Source organism: Diplotaxodon limnothrissa, linkage group LG4 (genome assembly GCF_057381915.1).
Source record: "Diplotaxodon limnothrissa isolate DT_005_m linkage group LG4, D_limnothrissa_male_GT1.1, whole genome shotgun sequence".
In the NCBI taxonomy this organism is placed as follows: domain Eukaryota; kingdom Metazoa; phylum Chordata; class Actinopteri; order Cichliformes; family Cichlidae; genus Diplotaxodon; species Diplotaxodon limnothrissa.
Window position 1 is genome coordinate 25,014,898 of NC_140599.1, and position 18,868 is coordinate 25,033,765.

Consider the following 18,868-nt stretch of genomic DNA (forward strand, 5'->3'; position numbering starts at 1 on the left):
TTTCCTACTGCCTTGTGTTTCACTGCTCCAGAATCCACCTGTAGACTCTGGGGGGATGTTTATTAATCACTTTCCAGTTTTTATGGGTATTACATTTGCAGGGAGTAATGAGCTCAATTCATAGATCCCCTAAACTCTGTTCTGATGCAGTAATAAATCAATCATTTCAATATGATATAATTTGAGAAGCTTTATCAGCTTCAAGAACAACAAAGGCTTATATTGGATGCATGAATGCATGCAGTAGTACTCTGGGATGTAGGCAGTAAACAGGCTTGTATTACAATCCCAGCAGCCTGCTTGGCCTAAATTGACACTTGCTGGGTCTGAACACTAGGATTTATTTTGTCATGTAGACCCAAGCTACAGCTGTTAAGTTTAATAATGTTTCTCTCTTTACACATAGACACAGATGCAAAAAATATCTTGAAGAAGCATATAACTGTATACATTTGTTGCAGTTCCCCCGATAAAGGGGGAATAATCCATTTTACAGATGCGTTCTGAACATTTTCTTCCTTCGACACAAATGTTCTGTCCATCAACACAACCAAGTGGTATGACTACAATTCTGCGTCCCCAGGAATAGATCAGGAATAATATTTGTCCATTGGAATAACAGGTAAGAACAACAGTGTAACTGTGGCCTCAGCCTCCAGGGAGACAGACAGACTGGAAGAACACAATCCAGACCACAAGGGAAGCATTAACTACCCTATAAATGCCAGGAATATAAAGTGTGCAGTGTTTTCAGATGAACAATGTATAATACAGCTTATACACCGAAAGCAGTAAAACGTGAGATAAATCCATCTCATTTCTGTGGAAATATGCACATCAGAAATAAAACATATAAATCACATCTCAAAACCCAACGTTTATGAAAAACCTCTCCTTGTTTTGTGTCTATCAGGATATGCTACCTCTATTCATCTACTGTCATCTCCCTGCAACTGATTTACTTCCTGACTCAGCTATGGGAAAGTTACCCTGATTACAGACATTTCCTTCCTCCCGTCTTCACAGCAATGCCTGGAATGGCTGCACTATTTACTCAGGCCCGAAGCAGTAAACTGCAGATCCCACACCCACATGGCATATGCATCATGGGTTACAAAAGCCAAGGCTTCCTTGGAGAGTGGTTCTTCCCCATCCAGACAGAAATAAAAATAATCGTTCACAAGCTATGCAATGCAGTTAGATAACCTGACTAGTTTGGTTGGCATTTCAAAGGATTTTGACTGGTTTTATTTTGACTGAATCCATGGTGCTGGTGTGGGACTTGTGACCTGACCCGAGACTGGGTTTTGTACACAAATGTCTCCAGAATGATTGTTACTCTGTGAGTAAGCACTTTGGCCTCAGGCCCACTGATGCTGTGAAATCCCTAGTGAGTGAAAAACAAAACATTCACAAACACCTACAGTATAAGTATCACAAATATCTGTTAAAAAAAAGGGAAAAAAGTTTGATTGACTGTAAAAATGTCGGGTGAAATACTCATCGGGTTCTTCTTCACTTCTCTCCTAATGTTGACCAATCCTGTGCCAGGCTTGTAACGCAGATAAAATGACTTCAGTATATTTGAATATGAAAACAGAACTGCACTTTTACTCTCTGTGAGGGAGAGGCCAGCACCTATTATATTATACCACACTACGTACTGTTTCATAATCTTTGAGGAACCACAATGGGGCAAGGGAAGTGAGGGGTGGAGCTCCCGCAGTGCAGCATTGTGATGGTTTTATTATGTACTGGCACACCAGGACATTCTTGTTCTTTTGGATGAGATAGGATTTGTGCAGTTTTAATACACCAACACATTTATATGAATGCAAACACAAAACGTTTCCATGCACAGAATTTGCTGAGAAGGCTCGATCTAGCGATGATCATATTTAAGACTCTTAAAGTTTTGAATAATGCATCAGTTGGCCTTCTGGTCTCTTAAAGAATCTTTTTCACTGAGGTGATGAAAGGATGCAACATGAAGCAAAGATCGCATATTTAAAACTCCACCGTGTGGAGCGTGGAGCTCTAGAAAGGTTCAAACATCACAAATAGAAGTCAGCTGAATGACACTGCCATCTAGTGGAATAATCAGAGAGAGGATGAGCAAGAAGAAAGCCATTATCAATGTCCTGTTACTCGGGAGCCATATGTGCCCCACAGCAAACAATGATGTGATTTATGCAGAATTGAAACTTGAAACCAAAAGCAGCTGCAGCATCATGCTTCTATTCATCTGAGACACGACACAAGCGGCCAAACATGTTTTTCATTTTACCTTTCAAATTAGCATGAAAAGCAATAAGTGGTAGAAGATACACCAGATACACCATGGACTCTCACTCCAAAGATGAAAGCATAAATTACAAAGCTGTGTTGAATATTGGCCACATGTACTTCAGAATTTTTCACATCTAATGTGGAAATGGGCACGTTCAGCCAAGTGGGGGTGCAATTTTAAAACCAAATTAATTTCTTAAGTGAGCACACGCTGCACGAATGTGAATTAGTTCTACGGGAATGAGCAAGCTGGAAATTGAGTGGATAATGATCAGTAGTATGATCGTGTAGCTGCTTTTTGTGAGATGTTCTTTGCTTTATTAATTATCCAAAAAAGACAATCTTTATGTCAGCCTTCAGAGCTTATTTACATGTAAAAATGAATGCAGTGATTAGATTGAGGACTAACATCATGTATCTCTTGCTTTTCCTCTCATGCTTGGATTTAATCACAGACACAAGGGGGCAGTGAAGTCTTTAAGAGCAGCAGCTTGTCATCTGGCTTTGAATAGAGGAGGTTAAAATTATATCTGAAGTGTTGCTCGGTGCCACAGAGCGATAATTTTAAAATCTTTTTCAGTACATATGCCCTCCATCAGCTCTGCCCTAAATATGGATCCAAGTATGAAGCTACAAGAGTGTGATGATAATATTAGTCAGTGATTTTCTCCCTCGGAGGCAAATTGTGGGAGTGACTCCATCAAGATTCTGCGGGATGTTATCTGTTCTATAACTATATTAAAATTACCACGAGGTACGCCTGCTTGGGATAATTCTTCTCAAATTTGCACTCACATCTATTTCAGTCATTTTGATGTGTTATTTTTATGAAGTTTGAAAAAGAATGATTAAAAGTTTCATTATGTATGTCAGGATGGCTTACATTTTTTGTAAGAATCTCATATATAGGGCGATGGATGTCAGCTCCTTTCAGCACACTAAATGACTTCACTTCAAATACAGCTAAGAGGAATAGTGAGTGCTGTGCAAAAGTCTTGATCCAGCTGTCATTTCTTTACATTTTGCTTCTAAGGAGCCAGATTTCTTCTTGAGCAATAAATCTCCAGGTCTTTTAATGTTTTCCTTTGGACATTGGCTGCTATTACACTCATTTTCAGTCCAGTTCTTATACCTGACAATTGTCAGGGATGTTTTTTCAAAGTGCTTTAAAATGACCTATAAAGCTTTAAAGCATAAAAAGGCGCCTAACTCAAGAGATGAAGTAGAGTTCTGTCTACAAATAACAGACAAAATAACCAGTTATTAATAGCTGTTTAGATTTGAATTCAAAATCCTGCTCCTCACATATAAGGTCTTAAATAAGCGGGCCCCATCTTATCTTAATGACCTTATAGTACCATATCCCCCCATTAGAGCACTTGGCTCTCACACTGCAGGCTTACTTGTTGTTCCTAGAGTATTTAAAAGTAGAATGGGAGAGAGAGCCTTTAGTTTTCAGGCCCCTCTTCTGTGGAACCAGCATGTCAGTTCGACGAAACAATTATAGGACACAAGAAGAAGCGGAAGGCCTAAAAAACTCTCCAATATATCTGAAAGTAATGTCCTTAAAAAACAGGAAAAAACAAATCCAGTAAAGCCCTGACACGGGACCTAATGAATCACGACCATCTACTATTTGTTGAAGCCTCAGAAATGTTCTTGGTGAAAAGGTGGCTATTAACCAGCCATTTTGAAGGAAGGGAAATGGAGAGCAAAGCCTTAAGTATAACAAATTACACAACAACTAGAGTAAAAATTGATGACAACAGCACTTCTGGAGTGAAGAATCAAAATGCGAAGGTTTTGCTTCAAATAATGTTCAGTATGTACAATAACACCTTTATTTCAAAATCACACATATACTGGTAAAACTCTGACAAAATGAAATTGCAAACCGTTTCTCTTAATGTCACATTTCGCAAAGCAAGCAAACAATGTGTAAAGAAACATGTCCAAAAAACATAAAAAATGTGGTTTCATATTAGCAGCAATATCCTGCTCCATGACTAAAATCAATCTCAGTAACCACAGGATTCGGTGTAGTTTTTTAAAGCCACTGGTGGCTTTTAAAAGCCGTGTCCATGCTAAATTGAATAGAGTCCTTTCAGTTTTAAACAGTCCGTTGCTCTCTCTCCATGGATACAGTTGTGTTTGCAGGGTTGCAGTGGTGATTAAGGCATATACAAATAAGCCGGACTCAGCCTGATTCCCTCTGATTGTAAATGTCAAAACTATTTGAGAGGTAGGACACTGCCATTTGGCAAAAGCGCCACCAGAGTCACTGAGGTTTCCGAGCGTCTATCATCTCGAGAAGCACAGCGTTTGTTTTAAATAGATAAGCGTTGACAGGTTGATATAAAATCCCTCTGGGTACAGCTTATTAGCCCTGTTCTTGTTTCCATTTATGGCATTTAGTTTTTAGTTGTTCATCGAATTCCCACAATAAGCCAACGCTATAATTGAAACAGCACATTCGCACTGTAATCAGGTTTTTTAAGGGGTGTTTTGCAGATTGTGATTTTCTGTGTCATTTGTTTTTGCACCCTGGAAGTCTGTATTCAATTTAATTCAACTGAATAATCAGTACAATCAGTATAAATACTACCTTCCAAAGAGCCCCACTTATATAAGTATATTAAAAACCTAACACAAGCAACTTTAATTAAAAATGGCTTCAGTGAATCAGCTTTGTTTTTTTCTATTTTTTTCTAGTCAGTCATTTCAGCTTTAACAGGACTATGTCTGATGTGAGCTTTTGAAAGAGTGCAAACCTTTATGCAATGTTTGTTCTGGGCATTTAGTTTGTCCATGTGAGCCAGTAATTAAGATATGGAACTACGGAGACCCTTTGTAGAGTTCAGCCTATATCCAAAGTGGTACTGAGTCAGTTATATTCAGAGGGTTATAGGTGATTTAGGAAAACAGAAATCTTTAATAAGTCTCAAAATATCACCAAGTGGCCACAGTGGTACTTTCAGCATCTCGTCTGAACCCCTTGTACAGAAATAATATGAACTAAATGGTTCTGATAACTACTGATCAGTGCGCAACAGCTTGGAGTAATTTTACCCCCAAAACAGAACAACTTCATCTGGGGTGCTGGCTGGTTTTCTCACATGCACTGCAAACGTAATTTTTGCCGACTGAGATCAGTCTTAAACATTAACTGCATTCTTCTGTGACCATTCTCTGGTATAAAAGACATGTTTGTTGTCTTGCTGCATGAGCCTCTTTCGCTTGAGATTCAGTCGTGGCATTTTCTTTTTGAATTTTCTTGTATAATTCAAAATTCAATTCTCCATCAGTGGTGGCAAGCCGTCCATGCCCGGTGCATCAAAACAGGTCTAAACAATGATGCTAACATCACCCTTTTTCATAGCTAGAACGCATCTGAGCACCAGACAAGGTTTTATTTTGGTGTTATTCATTCGATCATTTATTCTTTTCATTTATAAAAGGCTAATCAAACTACTTTCTGGTCTGTCCATGTGATTTTTTGCAAACTGCACTTTGGTAACAGTCTTTTTATTTTTTGGAGAGGAGTACATGGCATGGCTTTGTCCTTGCACCCCTGCAAGCCACATCTTTCAGCACTTTCCTGATTGTGAACTTGTGAATACAAATGGCAGTATTCCTTTAAAATCAAAAACATGCACAATCTATATAATGACTACACACATTAAGAAAGACAAAACTCAAGTGACAAAATATAGACAGACAGTACAGGGCACAAACTTCAGTTTACTGAAACGCTGCATGAGCGATTCCACTTTAAAAACTGTTTCATTTTAAAATGATCCCAATCAGGATCCAGTTTGACTTCTGAACCGAAACCCTGTTTGTCCAAATGAGCATTTGGCTTTTGCAGTTTCAAATAGATGCTCCACATGTTACTGAAACCAAAGCTTTTGGAGATCACTGAGCATGGGAAGCCCGATTATGTAAGCATTTGTATGGCAGTCAGTCTCTAATAAATTTAAATGCATGCATGTTGCTAAAGCAACCTTGGTTACCTTTTTTAATATATTTAATATATTTGTTTCTCAATTTTCAGATGTGAATGTAAAATAAGGCCCAAATATCATACTTTATATCTTAAACCTCCTCTACGAATTGCACATAAATATTTACATTTAATGTATTGGCTTCTTTTAAGGACCCAGTCCTGGAAAAAAAGCAAAATGACACTGTTTTCTTAATGCTGTGTGTGAGATATGCTTTCAAACCATGCTGATATGAACCATAAATCATGCAACAGTCAATCCATTTCTGTCTGATACATATCACCGTATTGTTGACATAAGTCTTGAAAATCTGCTCCAAGACATGACTGTGAGTAGATAATTTATCTATAATTTAAGCACACCAACAACTGACTCCAATGAACTCTGTGGTTCAGTGATCTTTGTAGACCCCTCCTGAGGAGGGTAACACAGTCTGTTTGAGTGTGGATGGAGTCTAAACTCTTTAGAGATGATTCTGCAACATGTTTCAGCCTGAAGACGACCGGCAAGAGTCCAGAAACCTGATTCATAAATAAACTAAGATGTCCATTCATGATTTAGTTCACAATCAGAATCGCTGCTAATTTTCCAGATTTCCATCTTTATGCCACTAACGGATATTATTTTCTCTTAATAAGTACACGAACAAGCCTAATATCGATTTCATTTTCTTAATCTCTAACGGGTTTAATAAAGACCCTGTAATAATGAGCAATTTCATCATACCAGACCACAAAAATTAGATCTGTTTAGACTGTCTGAGAAAACATCATAAAAATAGCTGTGATGCCAACAGTTGTCAGTTTCAATACAACACCAACGAGCACCTTTAGCAATAAAGCTTTAAAAACATTGGGCAGAGGTAAAGGCAGGGCTGAATATATGACACGGAAAAGAAAATTTGCAACAAAAAAGTAAATAAATAAATAAATAAATAAATAAATAAATGTCAATCTTTGCCGCCTTGAAATACCATCCCGACACGGGCTTGGTGAAATAAAAGCACAATTTGTCGTAAATGTAAAAGTTGTCTAGCCCTGACAACAGTTGAACAGCTTGATCACATTGTAAAGAAGTGTGACAAGCAACACTCACCAGCTTGTTAAAGCTTTCCTGATCTATGAAAGGCATCTGCTCTGTCCACATGCAAACAGAAAATATAAACAGAGCAATAAAGACACAGCAAATACGTCTAGACATAAGTGAGAGGCATTAAAGGCTGTTGGTGAAGCACTGTTAACGAGGCTGTCTGCAGATCTGGGTGTTTTCAGATACTATTTGCAGATTATGATGGGCTGGGCAGACCTGAGTCTTTCCCTCAAAGGTCAAATTTAGCCTCAATTTGATTTGAGTAACCCAGCCAAGTGTCTGCTCAGTGTGTGCAAGTGTGTGTGTGTTTGTGTGTGTGTGTGCGTGCACTGCTGCCAAATTCTCCCAGAGAGCATGTCAGGGAGATCAGCTTTGCTCCAGTAAAATGTGTGAGCTGAAAATAGGCCTGATCGAAGAATAGTGTTTCATATTACAGTGCACAGGAGACCCATGCAGCTAAAGCTCTTGCTGATGTCCTCTTCACTTTTCTGGACTGAGGTCTCCACTTCTCATGAACAGCACACTGTGGACTCTAACAGGACACCAGGCAAGGTCACATTATCACCACAGGGAAGTAAAAGAAGCCAAGGACAGGGAGCTGCACAGATACTAAATGATCTGTCAAAAGAACCCTTGACCTATAGATTACTTGAAAGGTGCTTTAACTTGTTTGTTTTGGCTCGTGACCTCAAACAGGAATTAATTATTCGACATCATTTTAAAGTAGGTCATAAACATGCAGGTCCACAGTGCTGTCTTTTGGCACCATTGTTTTCTATTCTTATTACAATGCGTGACTTTGCTTCTTACACTTGTGCTTTGAAAGACTCTAAAAATAATCAAAGAAGCCACAAGCACATTGCACATAGTAAAGGGCATTTTATGGGGCTGCTCACCCGGGAGCAGACTGGATAGACATCCAGACATTAGTGCTATAGTTGAGTCACAATTCTCTGGGATATATGCCAAGGCTGGCAACCCATTTCTGGATATCTCTGCTGTCGCAGGTCCACAGTCTTTTCCCTCCAAGCATCTAATGTTCCAGCACCAAAAAGCAATATGTCCCCCCCCTCCACAGACCTACATATCTGGGTCTCTCACACATAATGCATCGCCTGCAGCAAGAGTGTTTTTGAATGGCAAGGTGAATACTCAATGACATCTGAAAATAACCACCTACAGCAGTGATTCTTGGAAAAGAAGAACAATTTTCTACAGTAGAGCTATGATTGTACATTTTTTCAGTTCTATTGAACTTTCAGACAAGTGGAAGTTGAGTGTTCTGGGTTAGTGATTATTAAAAGTGCATGTTATGAGGAGGAGATGGAGCACTTAGATCAAACATTAACTTAAGATTAAAAAAGACGGTTAATTAAAAAAAAAGAATTAGTTGATCACATTCTATACATACAGCTTTTATAGCTATATAAATAACTGACCAGACAAGTACCCAAATACATTGCAAAATTGCTGTTGAATGGAAAGAGTTGCTTCTTGGACTTTGAAGCCATCCGACACACTTTCCACAAAAGTATTTTGCTCAAATGATCCCAAACACCCTAGCAAAACTACATCAGAATCGCTGTGGGGAAAAAGGTGTGAGCTGTGCATAAAGGTAAGGGTGCAAACATTTGTTTATGCACATCCATTATGAAGTGCCTTGAGGTGACTGTTGTTGTGATTTGGCAGTATAAAAATAAAACTGAATTGAAATTGAATTAAATTGAAAACTGAAGTGATCTCTTAGCTGAGCTGGCGTTTTGCAGCATAATTTTATTGAGGTAACCGAGGTGCAAGAGGTTCACAGTAACTGGAACACTATCCTACACTGTTAAAAAAAACATCTTAAAAAAACAGTAATATTCCGGCAGCTTCCTCATAAAAATATGTTTTTTTCCAGTAATGACAATACAGTTTGTTGCCCTAATTTTACATGGGATCTTGCCTTTTCAAGTGATTTTAGACATCAAATTAAGAACATTTTAACGTGATCAAACAATGAAATTACCTATAAACAAGGTCAATGAATGTGGCAATATGAATCATAATACGTAAATGTACAGAAATATACAGTTAACAGATGGCTTAAATAATAATGGATTGCATGCCCTGGGACAGACTGACAGAGGCGAGGCTGCCATATCACACCATCAGCCCTTCTGGCCATCACCAGTAGGTGAAGAGTCTTGACCACAAACACAATACCGAGAGTGTCTAAGCCGGGGCTCGAACCGGCAACCTTCTGATCACAAGGCGAATTGCCAAGTCTTGAGCCACGATCGCCCTAAATTGTAATAATAATAATAATACTTATGTGATGTAACACAAGCTTATAGGAATCATGTTATATACTTTTCCATAGCATTACATTTGAATTCAACAGTTCAATCTTTTAAATAACGGACAGATATTTGTGAAATCATGATACATTTGTGAATGTATTTTAACAATCTAAATGCATATGTACAGACAGATACATTTAATAATCATGAAAATTATTTTTTATTACATTACAGTGATTTAACGTTAATTTACATTTGAAATGTGAACTCACAGTCTATTTACGTAACTTTAATGATATTCTAGAAGAACAGAGCAAAACTGTAAAATGCACAGTAAAATACTTTTATATTAGGATTTTTTCCTACAGTGCAGCCATACCCACGACCTTGTGGTTGTTAGTTCACATTCATTGGCCGATGCTTAGCGTCATGTTATTATGTGTCCCAACATCCAATGGCATGTCACATTGTTTTCATGGCCACACCCTCACCCCAGGTGCAGAGGCCTATTTCTGTTCAGGAATGTTGTGAATACTTTGAGATTTATATTAATTGCAATTCCTACCTCTACATTTATTTTTAAAAATATATAATTAGCACAGCGTGGCCGTGCAATGTTTTATATGTTTTTTTTAGTTTTTATTCCTATTAATTATATTTTCACTTGTTACCTCTGAATTATTGAATCAGACCTAGATGACATGAAATTTTCAGCACAATTATAATTCAAATACTCCTTTAATTATTGATTATTCTCATTAATTTTCGATCATTTTATATATTTTTCCATAGTATTACATTTGACTTTAACAGATCATTCTCTCACATAACAGCTAAATATTTGTGAAATTATGATACATTTCTGAATGTATTTTTACAATCTAAATATGCATATGTACAAAAAAATATATTTAAAAAACAAGTAAATTGTGTTTTACTATATTTACAGTGATGTTATGTTATTTTACCTTTGACATGTAAAATCACAGTCTACTTATGTAAATTTAATGATATTCTAGAAAGACAGTACAAAACTGTAAAATATACAGTAAGATACTTTGACATTACTATTTTTTGGAACAGTATAAATCTAGTGTCACTTCCCAGATGATCTGTTGGTTAAAGGAATTTTGGAAGGTTGCATTTGTACATCTGATTGTTTCTCACTGCAGATCTGTTGAGTACCAGAGAGTATCGAAATACTTTTTAATCCTGCCAAAACTAATGTATTTCTATCATTTTTGAGACCTTTTAGTGAGCTTAATGCTTCTAAATTGATTATGACCAAGACAGCTCTGCTAAATGCCAGCTTTCTTTAAGGTCACCAAGTTACACAACAACAAAAGCAAACAAACATTAAGTGTAAAGTAATCTCATGTAGTCAGAGAAATAGTGCTAATAGGTAGATGCTTCTTATTTTAAATCACACCAAACTAACCAGCAGCTGCATGTGTCCTTAAACCTATTAGATAAACATGCATGATACCATAGATGGATGGTACTTTTCCAAAATATCCACATTTTGCAATAAGACAAGTTTCAGTAACATTAAATTAAGGTATATTATTGCATATCACAGCTTATTAAAATGTTATAGTAATATGTAATATACATAGCTATAAGCCTAGCTGACCTATTAGAAAACATTGCAAGTCAGGGAGAAAGCTTCTTCAACTTTGTCTGCTTGACACAGACAGACTGTAGCAGCCAGACGAGTATTACTCCCAGTGGTCAGGAGGCTCATTATCCCCTGTGAAGCTCATATAGTTAGAAGAGAGGTGAACTCTCATTCTGGTATAATGAGCTTGGCATCCCGATGGAGACTTGCATGAAGCCGGCCAACTCAGAACAAATCAGCCACCCTGTTGCTTCACAGATGACTGAGGAAAATGATTGGACCCTATGATGATGTCCTGAATGGGCCGTTAGGTACCCACTGCCAGGCAACGCTGCTTCCACCACTTCCTGTGAGCACTCTGAGCCAACTATTAAAAAGGCATTCGGGACTTTTCTTATAGTTTTCTCTGACTAAGTCGCAACTGTTCATATCGGCATCTTACAAGAGCAAAAAAAAGACACTTAAATATCTTGAGTCACTCCGCTGAGGTATATAAATTATTAGCCATGATTTTTGTACATATTTTTGCTTTTTTTCTTGTGTTTTGGAGGAAGAACAGGATGTTCTTTTCTATTTTACTTTTCTCACTCAAGAAGAACAGTACAAGTGTACCTACTTTAGGAGCTGGTGCATTAATTATACCACTGCAGAATACATACATACATTGTATGATCAAACAAAAGTAAAATATTCACACATGTTGAAGCTTTTAGATTAAAAAGACAACTCCGTTTTCGATCAGTGTGTTATTTTTATTGTGATTCGGCCCATTTTTTCCCTGCTGAAGCAGATAAAAGAAGGGGAACTGCTAAAATAGACATTTCTATAAAAATAAAAATGTCCAAAAACTTCTCCTGACATCCTTTTAAACATCTTCTTTAAAGATGAGAGAGTTTGAAATCTTTCCAGTTGCTATTTGCAGCTACAGAGTCAAAGATGATGAAACATTTCTTACAACTCTTTGTCAGAGTAGTACGCAGAAACAGCTGCAGGTATGTCAGTGGTTCAACTCTGTCTCAGCAGAGAATCTTCTCCTGTGTCACAGAGCAGCTTCTTTATGGGACAGCGACCACTGAGAGTGACCGATGGATTCTGGCTCTTAGGCAGAAAGTGCTGAAGTGTAGAAAGAGTAAAAAAAAAACATAAGAGGCTGCGTACTCTTCTTACGACACCAAGGATTAAGTTTAAGTTTCCCCGTCTAATGACAAGAACATACATCATCAGAACAAAAACAGAGAGCTGATCTCAAACCCTTTCAGCCTTGTTCAGCTTCTTTCTGCTTTAAAAAAAAACAGAAAAAACTTGAGAACACAATTTCACCAGTTTTTCCCCAACCACACAAAACTATCAGTGATAAATCTAAAAAATGCTTTGAATCAATAATAGCTGTCAGTCTATGTAGAGATTGGTACGGACTACACAAAAACCAAATTATTATTTTTCTTTCCCCCCGCTACGTACTTTGAAGTTGATTTCCAGAAGACATACTGGGAACACAAAAAGAAATAAGCAATTTGGAAAATTGGCCACAGTGACAGCAGAGACTTCAGCGAATGAAACAACCTCAGAAATATGCCGCTGTTCCAAATGCATATTTAACAGCTTAAGCTACAATGAAATTTATTAACACCATCTCAGGGCAGTGATAACCTTCACAAAAACGCTAGCTACACACTAGTATGAACCTTAAGGCTCACACTCGTTTTTTTTTATCTCACAGTAATATCCTGCAGCTTTAGCGTCAGGTCATGAAACCCCTTTGCAGAGTACAGCGTTCAATCAGGTCTGTCTCACTCGTGGTCATTGGGGCTATTTTTTTCTGTTACCATGACAACATCCCTCTGCACTCCTCTGCCTCTTGATTGTGTGGAAAATGAACGAGAAGACAAAGGGAAAAATGTCAGGCGCCGAGCAGCAGAGACCGACACAGGCGAACAGTCAGCACTGACTGGCCTACTTTGTCTACAAATTACTTAAAAGGCTCAGCTTGATGTGTTTGAGATGTTGAATATCTCACCAACTTTAGTTGCAGTGTCGCTGTCTATCTATAGCTGCGGAAAAGTGTGTCGCTCGATCTTACAGGCCAATCCTTCGCTGCCATTGCACATTTAGTGAAACCAGTCATGGGGTGTAACTGATCAGAGTGAATCAGACTGATCAGATTGAATGGGAGGCGCCAAAAAAAATTGTTTTAAAAAATTCTCCATTCAGTGGCGTACCGCTGATGTGACCTTCAGATTTGAAGCTCCAGTGTTTTCACTGTCCTCCAGTACTTCTCATAACTAGGACAAAGGAGAAAACAAGCACATTGGATGTTCACCAAGACACACTATGGGACCAAAAGCCTGAAGTAAAAGCGTACAGCTTTTTGACCCAGTAACACTCAGTGAAAAGTCCTGTGAATGCAGTAGCCTTAGGAGGAAAACTTCAGTATGATAGCCGGGCACTGTATTTTCAAAGAACTTCCTGTAAACGTACTAAAAATGGAACTAGGACTTAAAAACAACTCACTTCAGTGCCATAATTTGAGCGCATGTTTCCCAAGTGCTGTAAATAGCAGTTAATGATCCTTGGCAGTGACTTGCAGTATTGTTTTTTGTGTGTCATGAAATAAATATAGCCTTTTGAATGGCAACTTAATGTCTGTAATCACTTGAGTCCATGTGGATGACTGAGTCAGGCATTAAGTTGTTTTGCTCTCGATTAACGCCATTTCAAAACTCTGATCCCTGTCCAATATATCAAATGGATTTCCTCTCTCCGAAGAAATTTGCAAAAGCATTTTTAAAGGATTTGAAAATTTGTTTGTCATTGCTCTGCCATTTGTCAGTGAAGTAAAATAAAACTGATGGCGGGAATGTGTTTAATGCTACTCAGTGGAAGCAGAATACATTTTCACTCCCAAATCGTCACATGGTTTAGCACAAAAGCACGGCTTTTTCTTTCTGGCTTGAAAACAGTGTAGCTCCTCCGCATTTTGTGTCCTTCACTGTCAAAAGACTCTGGAGATGAAAAGAAACCACAGATTTGAAAAAGTCAAATCATAAGGTCATGTACTTGTTTGTGTGTCTCGCTTTGAGGTAGTAAGCTTCACGCCACACCCACATCAACAACTCATGCAGCTGGAACTCGAGACCATAACGCCAGGATCACAAGAGCAATCGCCGTTTGCACGATGGTGTACACTTTTATATAAAAGGTGCACAAATGGCACCCAAAGTAATCTTAATTGAAATCTTTATGGGAGAATTCTACAACAACAAAGATGGTGATTATCTGTCCCCAAAAGAGCAGATCAATAACCAAAATTGGAGACATGTAGGTGTAGGTAAGTGATGTAGGTAAGTGTGCTTTTGTTGTCTTACTGAACCTGTAACATGAATAAGCATTGCATTTGTCCTGTGTTTTCTTTGGATGAGCAGATGTGCTGATCGTCTGGCACTCTTGAGTCAATAATGAAGTATAGGATTGTGAAACCGTATAGCAAAAGCAACATAGAGTTAAAGAAAACATTAAAAAAACAAATAAAATTTTTTTTTCTGTTTTTTTTGACTGGTGAATGAGTTGAATTCCCAGTTGTACAGAAATAAACGATGAGGCGCTCTCCCTGTTCATTAGCTAGGTGTCTCAAAATAACTGCCTAAATACCGTAGCTGCCTAATGGCTGAGGAAATTTGGTGGTAACTGCATTTTACATAAATGACTTTAAAGGACTATATTACCAGGTTGTCCTAAAAACTCCCTGAAAAGCCTTCAGCTGATCAAAAGTGCAGCAGTGAGATTATTGACAGGGATTAGAAAAACAGAGCGTATCCTGGTTTCTATTCACCGGCTCCCTGTTGAATCCAGAATCACATTTAAAATTGTTCTCCTCACATACAAGGTTTTGAGTAATCAGGCCCCATTTTCTCTTAAAGACTTCGTAGTACCATATCACCTCAACAGAGCACTTTGCTATAAGACTGCTGGTTTATTTGTTGTTCCTAGAATGGGAGGCAGAGTCTTAAGCTTTTAGGCCCCTCTTTTGGTGAACCAGCTCCCAGTTTGGATTTGGGAGTCAGACATCCTCTCCACTTTGAAGTTAAGTAGGCTTAAAATCTTCCCTTTTGATAAAGCATATAGTTAGGCCTGGATTAGGTGACCCTGAATCCTCCCTTAGTTATGCTGCAATAGGCCTTTCCTTACCCTTGTTACCCAAGTTCTAATATTTCTAAAGCACCTTGAGGTGAATGCTGTGGCACTATATAAATGAATTGAATTGAACTAAACTGTTAATGTTGATGTTTTGTTGTATGGTTTACCTTTTTTAATTAGCACATTTCACTTCATACAATAATACAGTAAATTAAATAATTAATAGTTACTGATTGCCAATAAAAGGCATATATGTTAAAATGAAACTTTTACAAGATTTTCAGAAAACTTGACCCCTGACCTTCAGGTCAAAGTCACTGAAATCCAAACTCACCTGAGATTTTTTGTAGATGCACCTATGGCATCAATTTGAAACTCTTACTATGTTCTGCCCACATTGCCCACATGCCCAGCAGGGTGTCAGCAATACCCAGTCAGCCTTTTATGGCGTAGGGGTAAAAACCAAGTTACAAGTGCAAAGGACCAAATGTGGATCCACTTCACTCTGGATAGTACACTTTGGAAATCTCAACCTGTTTAACCTGATCAAAGGACTGATGTTAAAATGACATGTAAAAGAAGAGATAAATATAGATGCCTGAAGAAGAGAATAGAACTAACCTGAAGTGACAAAACAAGAAGCTGTAAGGGAAACAACTCAAATGTCACAGAAAGGTATGAAGTATGAATATGCAGATAACTGAAATAAAATCAAAACCAATTAAACATGCTGTCACACTGCTGCTGACACTGAATGTAAGTGCTAATGTTATTCTCCACGTGTTTCTTTTACAGATCTGACACAACCACGCGCTACCTCACCTGATCTTTCCCTCTAATCGAGAGACTTGGCTACGTGCTGAAAGAATACAACAGAGACATAAAGCCTTGCCTTAGTCAAGCTAAAGTGTATGCGTACAGTATCTATATTCTTTGGTAATTATAACATGCAAACAGGTGACAAACTAAAGGAGAAACCAAACTACAGTGTGAAAGCCTATTGTAAGGATTGTAAGATGTCTCAACACCTTACAATCTACCTTTGCATTAAGGCTTCCAGTCTTCCAAAAGAATGATTCAGTGTTTTGATGATGGCTTTGAAGAATGCAGTCTAACATGTGTGTTCAGTTGGCTTGAAATCTGGTTAGCATATAATTCACATCATTTTCATACTAATCAACAGTGTAATCATTCAGTGAACCCTACAAAAAGAGATGGTCAATGTAGTGAACAGCAGAGACTTTTCTCCGAATGACCTACAGGCCTCACTGTAGGGGTCAGTCATCTGGGGCTATACCATTTACTTATTCCAAATTGGATGACAGTTGTGATCACTGCCTGTGCTTATGGACTCTTACATGATATGCATTTAGGGAGCTAACCAAATTCAAACACGGAACTCCGGAGTTTCCTCAATTACACCTGCAGCTGCAAAAAGAGCTCTAACAAATTTAAGTAGTTCCAAGAACGCCCCAGTTAAGCCTTAAAATGCAGAAAAGCGTTAGCTTTTGCTTTAAAAAAGTGCGTATGCATGAAAGATAGGAGAGGAACCAAGATGCTGAGAGAAAGTGAAGCCTATTTGGGCCTGGATTGTTAAGCGCAGTGTGAGTTCAGGTCAGCGGGGGAGTAGGAACAATTGTGTTTGGGCACGGCACATGGTACAAGGAACCCATGCCAAGTGTGAGTACACCCCTTAGTGTTCCCCACACAAACACACCCACTTGTCAAGAATATGGTGGAGGATGATTCATCTGACCACATATCTCTGTTCACACCTCTCTGTAGACCTGTGCCTCTCACAAGTGCATTCATCTTCATAATGAGGGATTCATTATCAGTTGCAATAGTAGAGTTGCAATCCAACTCTAAATGCACTGACGCCTAAGGACTAGTTGCTCTTCTCTTCTACCTCACTTATCACCAAGGCACGAGCACCACAGTCATTTCTGCCTTCACGGAGACGTCACTGTTCCTATTAAAAAAATTACCAAGTTGTCCAGTCTTCGTGACTCCTGCCATCTCAATGCAAAATCAGAATCAAATAGATCTCGTTAGCCAATTTTATACATGTTACAGCGTGCTACGCCATGCAGTGCATCTTAGTGGAACCGTCTCCAATTCGTGTGTTTCTTGACAACTTTGTTAAGGTTCTCAATTGTAATTTGTCATCTAATTGGCCATTTTTTTTTTACAATACTGAAGTGTTAAAGGTTTTCCTGAGACACAGGTTTCATTAAAGATGGTACAACATATGGATATGACAACATATAGCACAGTATAGTTCCTTTTCTTCGTATGACAAATAACAGACTAGCACTAAATATTGATCCATTCCATTCTTTGCCACTTATCCTTACCAGAGTTGCAGGGTGGCTGGAGTCCATCCAAGTTACCAAATATTGATAATTTTATGAAAACATGCAATCACTGCAAATTAATTCCTCCAACAATCTGACTTATAGTAACTCCTTAATAAGTGGTTCTACAAGGAGACAAAATTAATACTAGTACTACTGCTAATAACAATAAACACCATAATTGCAGTGAATAAATGCATAAGCCCTTTTTGTGCCTTTTATTTCCTCTTGATTTACACAGATGTCATGGTGTGGCATATATAAATATTTAGTTTAACTATTGTATCACAGCACTACTATTGTTATGAGCAACATATGGTGAGAATATTGTATTGTCCCAACTGTACTGTAGAAATCACAGTATGCATACAGGTGGTTCATAGTTTCCTTTAGGGCAATCCCCACCAGCAGACTGTAACAGCAGTCAGCGACAGTCGCATTACTCAGTTGGAACAAAACAGGATTACACTGAAATCCCCCACCGTGCGAGCATTTCATTAAGCACGCTCCCGTCAGAGTGGAATTATAACCGCCGCGTTTGCCCACCTGTTCCCACCCAAAACACAGCACAGGGTGACTAACTCTCTGGCAAAGATTTACCTGCCAGAGTCATGCAGTTTTCATATGGCAGCTTCATGGTGCAAATTGCTAGAATTTATGAAGAGCATGTTTGATTTCTGTAGAGCAATCCTGTAGAAATCCATTAGTTGTTAATGCTTTAAAATAAAAACCTTTACTGCTAAAGCCCCTTCATTAAAGATTGTGTTATTTTGTAATGGTACATCGTGTCATTTCCTCTATTCATTCATTATCTACTCGAGCTTAGTCTGAGAGTTGAAATTTTAAACTATGTGCCACTTGCTAAAAACAAACAAACAAACAAAACAAAACAGCGATAACACAGCGGATGTCAAAAATTAATTGAACAGACTAATAAACACTAAAGCTTTAGCATTTACTTTGTGGTACTCTTTATTAGGACATATATCAAAACACTTTAGACCCAAACAAACAATAATTTTCTAGACTGAATTTATAAGCAGATTTTTTTTTAAATCACTTGGTTGTTAAATTCTTTAGTGAGCCATCTACTTA